The sequence below is a fragment of the Nipponia nippon genome, unplaced genomic scaffold (assembly GCF_047370975.1).
Source record: "Nipponia nippon isolate SJK-2023a ecotype South Korea unplaced genomic scaffold, ASM4737097v1 scaffold_2, whole genome shotgun sequence".
NCBI lineage: Eukaryota > Metazoa > Chordata > Aves > Pelecaniformes > Threskiornithidae > Nipponia > Nipponia nippon.
The window spans coordinates 98,127,826-98,135,755 of record NW_028262336.1 but is presented as its reverse complement, the minus strand read 5'-3'; positions in this window follow the sequence as shown (position 1 = coordinate 98,135,755).

Below are 7,930 nucleotides of genomic sequence, written 5' to 3'. Positions count from 1 at the left end.
CCTGCCTCCCTCTGGACTTTCACTCATCAGTTTATCTACACTTTTGGAGATGTGACTATCTTTTTGGTAGATCCATCTTATGTGCCTGACTAGTCTGCTTTGTGGAAAGTGTTCTCCTAAATCCTATGAAAGTGCTTGTTGCAAAGGCAGTGCAGGTATATTAGGTCTGCAGCCCTGTAAAATTCAGTGGGGAAACGGTCCAGACATAAAAGCCAGTGAATTGAAGTCCGGCTCAGGCTTTGAAGAACATGGGAGAATGACACAGATCCGTGTAGGTCATTTTGACTGTAGAAAAACAGTCTAATTTTCGACTCTTGATACATGACAGAATATCCTGTTTAGTTCTGCCTAAGCTAAGAAATTGAGAAACTTTACCTCCCAAAGAGGTTGACTGAACCAGACATGATTACGTGCTCCAACAAATTAAAGGAAACTGTCTGAAATACACCAAACCACCATGCAACAAATTACTATCAAAATAAGCTGATATCATTTAACACAGGACCCAAACAGTGCAATAACAATTGCTTCACCAACAATGAGACACATCTGAGAAATGATGGTGAGAGCACCTGCTTCCCAACATCACCCACCAGGAAGCCATGGAGCAATACCCCAACCTTGAATGGCTACCCCTGTCTCTTCTTTCCAAATGCTTACATTTATGCTCGGAAACATTGGTAACATTGTGGTCTGTAGAGAATTTGAGGAATTGTTTCTCTAAGTGTGTCTCGACTTTTCTGAAAACAAAATGAAGGTAAACTAGCCACCATCCCCTGTAAAATAACTGTGAAAATAAATAATTTCACATTATACTGAGCTGGACACCCCTGAATGAATTTTACATTGGTCTACAATAACAATTTTTTCAGAAGAGGAATAACAGTGAAATAATTTTTTGAAAGATACAACTTTTTTTGAAGAGTCTACATAGTTTTTAAAATCCAGTTGCCAATTAGTTATTAAACAACAGATAAAGGAGAAGCTAGAATAACATCAGTGATGCTAGCAGATGATTTTTGATGCTTTCATATGAGAAGGAACTCAAGAAAGACATCTTCTCTTTTCTCCTTGGAGCTCAAATCTCTTCCTAATGAAGAAGGAAAACATTGTGTAAACTCTTCTCTTGCCACCTTAAGTCTTTAATGTGCTCTTCTAGATTCTTACAGAAGGAAACCCAAGGAGACTTTCACTGAAGAGCTATGAAGATCTGCAGACACCACCTTTAAACACTTTGTTATACATGAAAGCAACTTTCTCAAGAAAAACATGCTTCCTGCAGGATCACTGCTTCATAAACTGTCTTCTTACTGACACCATCTTTCATATTATCATCACTGTGCCACAGTAGGGAAGCATTGCACCTGACCTGCATGCCTGAGTGATACCAGCCTTCTAACTAGCATTTTATATATATCAAGCCCATCTATTTCATCTTCATCCACAACAATTTCATCCTCACCAAATCACAGATGCAACTACAAGAACCCAGGTACTTGTATCCAAGCATCAGGATATCAGGCTCTTCAGAAGTCACCTCAACAAAAAGACTTTAACCTTCCCACCAAAGCAGTGTGGGTTCCTAGGATACACTAGGATACATAGATGACATCTGGACTGAAAACTTGGATTCCCTCATTGATTTCTACCACAAATTCAGCAACCAGAATTGTCCATCAAACTATCTCTGGAAAACTTACATCAGCATCAACTTTCTAGACACCAAGGTCAACATAAAAAATAGCAACCTTCAAACTACCATATGCAGAAAATCCACAGACCAACACACCTCTTTCCACAAACCATCAGCTATCCAAAACACACTAGAAAAACTGATATACAACCAGCCCACAGACATCACCTCATTTGCTCTGAGGAGAACATTCATGACACACCCTCACAAAGCTTCAGATGATGTTCATCCAACAGTGACAATCCTCTAGGATCGCATATTTGAAGAAGCCACCTAAACCTTGTACAAACTTACTACAATACAGAGAGAAAATCCCCACTGGGTATCACGTACCACAATATGTGAAATGTGTACTGGCAAATGTTAACAAGTTGCAACTTACATGGAAGAAAATTATACCTTGAAATGATTTTTCCTAGAAGCACCTCTCCTTCCCTTCAAATGACACTCATCATCATTAGCTCCATCACTGAAAGCAAATTTCCAGCAGACCAGCATACGCTGGCTAGAACCAGAGAGCTTGAGAAAATCAGATCCAAATCTTGCCACCACCCTCATGATAAATGCCTGCTCCACCAGAACCACCAAAATCCACCGATCCTACATGTGCGCATCCTGAAATGTCATAGGCATCACACAATTCATTCACTGCTTTTAGGGAACTCTGTGGGTGAAACCAACCACCCACCATGTGCTACCTAATTAGGAAAGAACAGTGACACCCAGTTACCTGTTGGAAAATTATATTCCCGAAACAAATACTCTGTCTCTAACCTCGCAGTCCTGACACTGCAAGATCAAAGATGGGCCAGAAAATGAAAATGTATAACTCTGTCAGGTACCAGACACCATATCAGATGGACTTGAGACAGACCTCTGAGTTTCCCCACATCTCAAGTCTTGCGGATCTTTGATGGGAATTACCACTTCCTCTGATCATTTAGCTTCTGTCACGTCTTGTACTCTTAGCAGGGTCAGGATCACGATCACCCTCTGCTCCCAAAATAGCAAACACTTTTCTCTCAAATACCTGACTGATTAAAACTATTAAGTGCAATTCAGAGCAAATTAAGTACAATTACCTTCATATTCTCTCTATGTTTTGGACCCAAAGAGTAGTTCATTTACCTGAAAATGAATCTGCTTTATCTAATGTCTGCTTTACCCAACTGTATCTCTTGGCCTAATAAAAGATATTCTCTTCCTAAAAAATGTGCCTTTCTTTGGATTGTGTGAGGACTGATGACATAGGTAACAGTTCCTGTTGTTCACAGTCCTCGCTCTGTAATGTGAACTCTTGGCCCCGGAGCAGAATACAGCTCTTTGCTATTGTCTGCCAAATACTTGTGTTGCAGGAGATGATCATGACTATACTACCTGTTGTGGTAAGACTGCATAACTGCTAGGATTTTTTCATCATTTTACTTTGAAGCAAAACAGGAAACATAGTGTTTGCATAAAAGGCTGTGTTGAAAGCAGGTTCTCATTGCAAAGTCGATTCTCCTTGCAAAGTCGAAAGTCTTGAAAAATCTGAAAATGTCAAAGAGCAGCAAGCCTGCAGGTCGAAGTAAAACATTAGAACAAAAAAAAGTCCTTTTTTTATTTTAGTTTGTTCTCCTTCAAAATAGGGAGAATCACTAAAAGTTCTTCTCCCAACCTACACTTCAAATGAGGGAGCATTTATTAACTCAAGAGAGAATATGCAGATGAAATATTCCATTTCAGTAAAGCAGTAAGTGCATCCATCCGTGTCTTTTTTTTACAAGCATTGTTAAACAAGTGTTACATTCTTACACTGGCAAGATCTTATTCCGTGGAGAGATGTTCACAACTAACTTCTCTGCTATGACTATTGGTTAGAATATTGTTGGCAAAATTATTTCATCAGGAAAAGGTTGTTTTGGACCTGGCACAAATGTTTAATTGAGATGTATCAGTTCTGAGCATGTTTTGGACAGGAAGGTTTCCAAGGAACAGAACAGACTCTTTAGGGGATGTAAAGAGAATCCTGTACTGAAACTCTGATCTACTGAGTGTGAATAGGGACATTTTGATGCAAGTAGTGAAAATATGCAGAGAGGTGTTTTCCATGCATGTTAGGAGGAAATGAAATTCTCCAACCTCCAAAATTGTCATGACATGGACTTAACCATTTTTTTTTCACTTCTCTACGTGCTATACAGTGATTAATATAACTAAATGTGAACATGTAAAAAGAAGGGTGGCAAAATATTGCCAATAACACAAAATGCCTCACTGAAAACTTATGCCTTTATTTAAAATAGTGTTCTAGAAAAGGCTGGGAAACAGCAATTGATATACCGGGAAATAATTACTATATTTGAAAACAGTGGAAAAATGCATTAAAATGTCATTTAAATTTCCCAATGAATTGCCATTCTTCTTCTCTCTATTCTAGTGAGTATGACAAAGGTCAAAACAATGAAGCTGATTTTGAAATCTCAACAGAAATAATTAGTATATTAAAGTCTTTTATGGTTATGTAAAAACTCTTACATTAAGGCAGTAGAAATAGGGTTTTTTTTCCCTGTTCAGGAAAAAAATAATTGAAATGAAATCGTAGGAATGTTCTTACATTGTTTCAGAACTGGAGTCAGCAGAAGGGTATTGGGGAAAATATTGGGCAATAAGTAAAAGAACAGTTCATGTCTGTCTACATTTGGTGAAACCAAAAAAACCCACATTGCTTGTCAGTAGTTAGAGTCCTCAGAGCCTGATAAAAAGCTCAAAGAAATTGGTCAATGTATTTTTCAGGACTTTAATAGGTTTTGGATCAGGTTTCTCCAGTCGGGAGGCTCGAAGTCACCTTATATGAATTTGCACAGTTTATTTCTGCATTCTACAGGCTTCACACATTGGGATTACATCACCTCAAGGCCTCCTTTGCAGAAGATGGACTTTCTGGATATTTTTTTAAGTCAGATATGCTGAAACATTTCTGACTAGAAAAGATTCCATTAGCGTCACTGTCATAGCACCTCTCTTTATAATACCAAAGTTTCAAGTATCCTCAGTTAGACAAGGTCCGTGACTGAGTTACGGGTGACATGCAGAGCTGTGAGACTCCTGTGATGCCTCGTGAGATGGAGTCATAAAACAGATGGGAGCCCATCCCAGTGATTACAGTCCATCCCAGGAGCACAGGCAGTGAAGTACTTTGGGCAGAAGAGTTCGATATTGGACAAAGTCACTCTGGTCAAACTATAAATTCAAAGTGTTTCAATTTTATTTTTCCAAACAAAACAAAACAAAACACCATACAATACAATAAATTGATTAAATCAAAGCATTAAAGAAATAGAATTTTTCATTAAATGGTGTTGTCAGAATTAGTTGAACATTTTCTATCTAGTTTCACTGAGCAGCCTTTCCTTCTCCATGACTTTATGATAAAATACATGCAGCCCTAAGTTTTTATTAAGACCATCTGCCTAAAATTTAAGATTCCAATTTACAATGCAGTTGGGAGCTGTAGAACTTTACTTTCTTGTGGCCATCTTCTGAGTCGCTACTACAATCTGCTTTCAGCGCTGCCTAGAAAGGGTGGAATTGCTCTGATGCCAAGGAAGAACCTATTGCTGCTATTACTAATCAGATTTAGTTAAGATATGTAAAATTGAAAACAAATCATTTGTTGATAGCGTTTGTGCCGAAGGACAGTTTTCTCACACAAGAGGACAAGAAGAGCAGTACTGAGTCAGACGGAGATCCATCTAGCTCACATTCGCCTGTGTGGGTGGCAGCTGCTGAAGAATAGCAGTAGCCATGTCCAGCTGTGGAAAGCAGTGTGGCTAGCCCAAGCCCTGCTCTTTGGAAACCAGACTGCAGTTCCCTGGGGTCTGTCCTTCACAGGGACGGCTTTGTTAATCAAGTGGAGTCTGGAGCTCCAGCCACCACGCTGGAGTTTCTGGGTCTGAGACTCTCGAACTGGCTGGAAAAGTGGTTCAGGCCAAAAAAACCCCAAACCCAGGATCATGCGCTAGCACCTGCAGTTCACCATCCACAGTGACAGGCAGTAGAACAGTTGCATGCTCATTCAACATCCAGGCTCTCTTGCTGCCCAAGAAACCAATAGCCGCAAAATCAATAGTGAGTAAACCCAACTAAGACAAGAGAATAACGTTCTGATTTCAGAAGTAGCAGTGGCCAATAGTCTATGCCCAGGAAAAAAATAAAAGAACAGGGCAAGCATGTAATTAGACTTCCCAGTACACTCCAGCAACTTGTGGCTCAGAGCTGTCCTAAGCCAGCGGTGGTATTTTTTGTGTTTAAGACTGTGCCTGAAGATGCCTGAGGATTCTTATGGTGTGTGTACATGTGATGGAGCCTCAGTGGGAGCCGAGTCTTGGATGGGGCACAGACAAGTGGATGTGACACAAAAAGAAAAGACCCAACACAGCAGCGATTACAACAGAGAATATGAGTCAGAAGCTGTCAGATGTACCCAGCAGTGCTTGTGGCTCACAAGAGGGGACACAGAGTACCAGATGATGTAGCAAAGATCCCTTAGAGAGGATGCTGAACAGGGAAGACCTGGAAACATTAAGCAGTGAATGAAGATCCATGCGAACAGAGCAAGCCTGAAACACTGGAGGTCAACACAATAGAGAAGCTGCTTCTTAAAAAGTAACGTCCCTAAATATGACTGCCATTGTTAGTACTAAGTACAAAGTGATATTTGAAAGGAAGTTGACAGAGATAAATTAACTGTCCACTTGATGTAGACAAATCTCTGTCTTACAAAGGGGACATGGCATTCCCGGGGCATATGGGATGAGGAAAGAGGATAGCCTTTTGGAAGAGAAAAGGCTGTATGCTTCTCTTCCTATTTAAGTTTTGACAGTGCTCTCATCTAATCTCATCAAATTTCACAAACTACTTTTTTTTCCATTCATCTCACTGGCACCAGTCAAATCGGTAGGTGCTCTCAGAGCATTGGACTGGGCTTGGCACAGAACAGCCCTTGGGGAGGAGATGCTGGGCTCTCCCACAGGCACACAGTTTTATCTACTAGGTCATGGATTAGAGCACTCCACAGGATGTGGGACACTTGCCTTCACATTCCTCTTATGCCAGTGGGATTCAAGCCCACACATATTCCAGGATCCCCAGGAAGAAATCCTAACCACATATTTGTGTGCTGGCTGAAGGATGGGCTCTCCCAGTTTGCACGGTACTTTTAGGGATTTGGAAGAGGAAGGGAACAGGAAGAAGGAGAATATGTGTGTGTATGGGTGTGTTCCCATAAAAAGCACAGTCTTCCTTAGAGATAATATCTATCTGGAACATCTGTCTTCATCTCTCACTTCCTCTTTTCTGCACATATTTCAGTGGTTAAAGCATGGGACAAGAGCATCTGGATTCAATTCTGCCTCCATGAAGGAGGGCACAGCATCATGTCCCACTTCCCTGGAAAGTGGTACAATCATCTGCTCTTCTGACGTGGGAGCAAAGGCATTTGCGTAAGCCCACCTGTCAGAGCCATTCCACAGTGCTTGGAATAATTAGAAGGAAAGCAAATTGAGGTTTTCTGACTTAGTAGAATGCTCAGTGCATAAAGGAGACAGCATGATTTGGAGAAGGGTTTAATGTAAATTATGATGTGATGTTGAATGTATATACTGAAAGCAGGGATGCAGGGCTGAGGTGTCTCTCTTTGCAGATGCCTGCCCTAATTATCAGCCTCTCTCTCTCTTTTTCTGCTTTTTCCCCACAACACAGTGGGGTGAACTCGCTGCTCACCACCAGTCCCTGAAAGTTTCATTCCAAGTACCTGCTATGGAGAACATAGACTACAGACCCAGTTCAGGACAACATCAGCCAGTGCTTTGGCAAGGATCACATGAAGTTTGCTGCCACAGTGCTCGACATGGCAGCCAGAATGCACTGCAGATGATCAAAGCCTATGCAGTAGCCAGAATAACCTGCTGAAACACACATCCACTACTTTTTTCCTCCTTTATCACCTCATTTGATCCTGCAGCCAGTGCCACTTAATAGTTCAAATAAAGACCGTGGTAAAAGCTGCCCAGGAGCATTACAAAGCAGAGGCAGGGTTTACAGAATGAGGCCACCTAACACTGTAGCATTGTCAATAGCAAAGAAAGGCACTTGTACTTGTGTACCTTTTATTTGTAATAATCAGTTATCGGTAGGTCAGTAGTGCTAAAACTTGTATAACCTCTTCAACAAGAGCACCAAGGGTGCACAAAATCA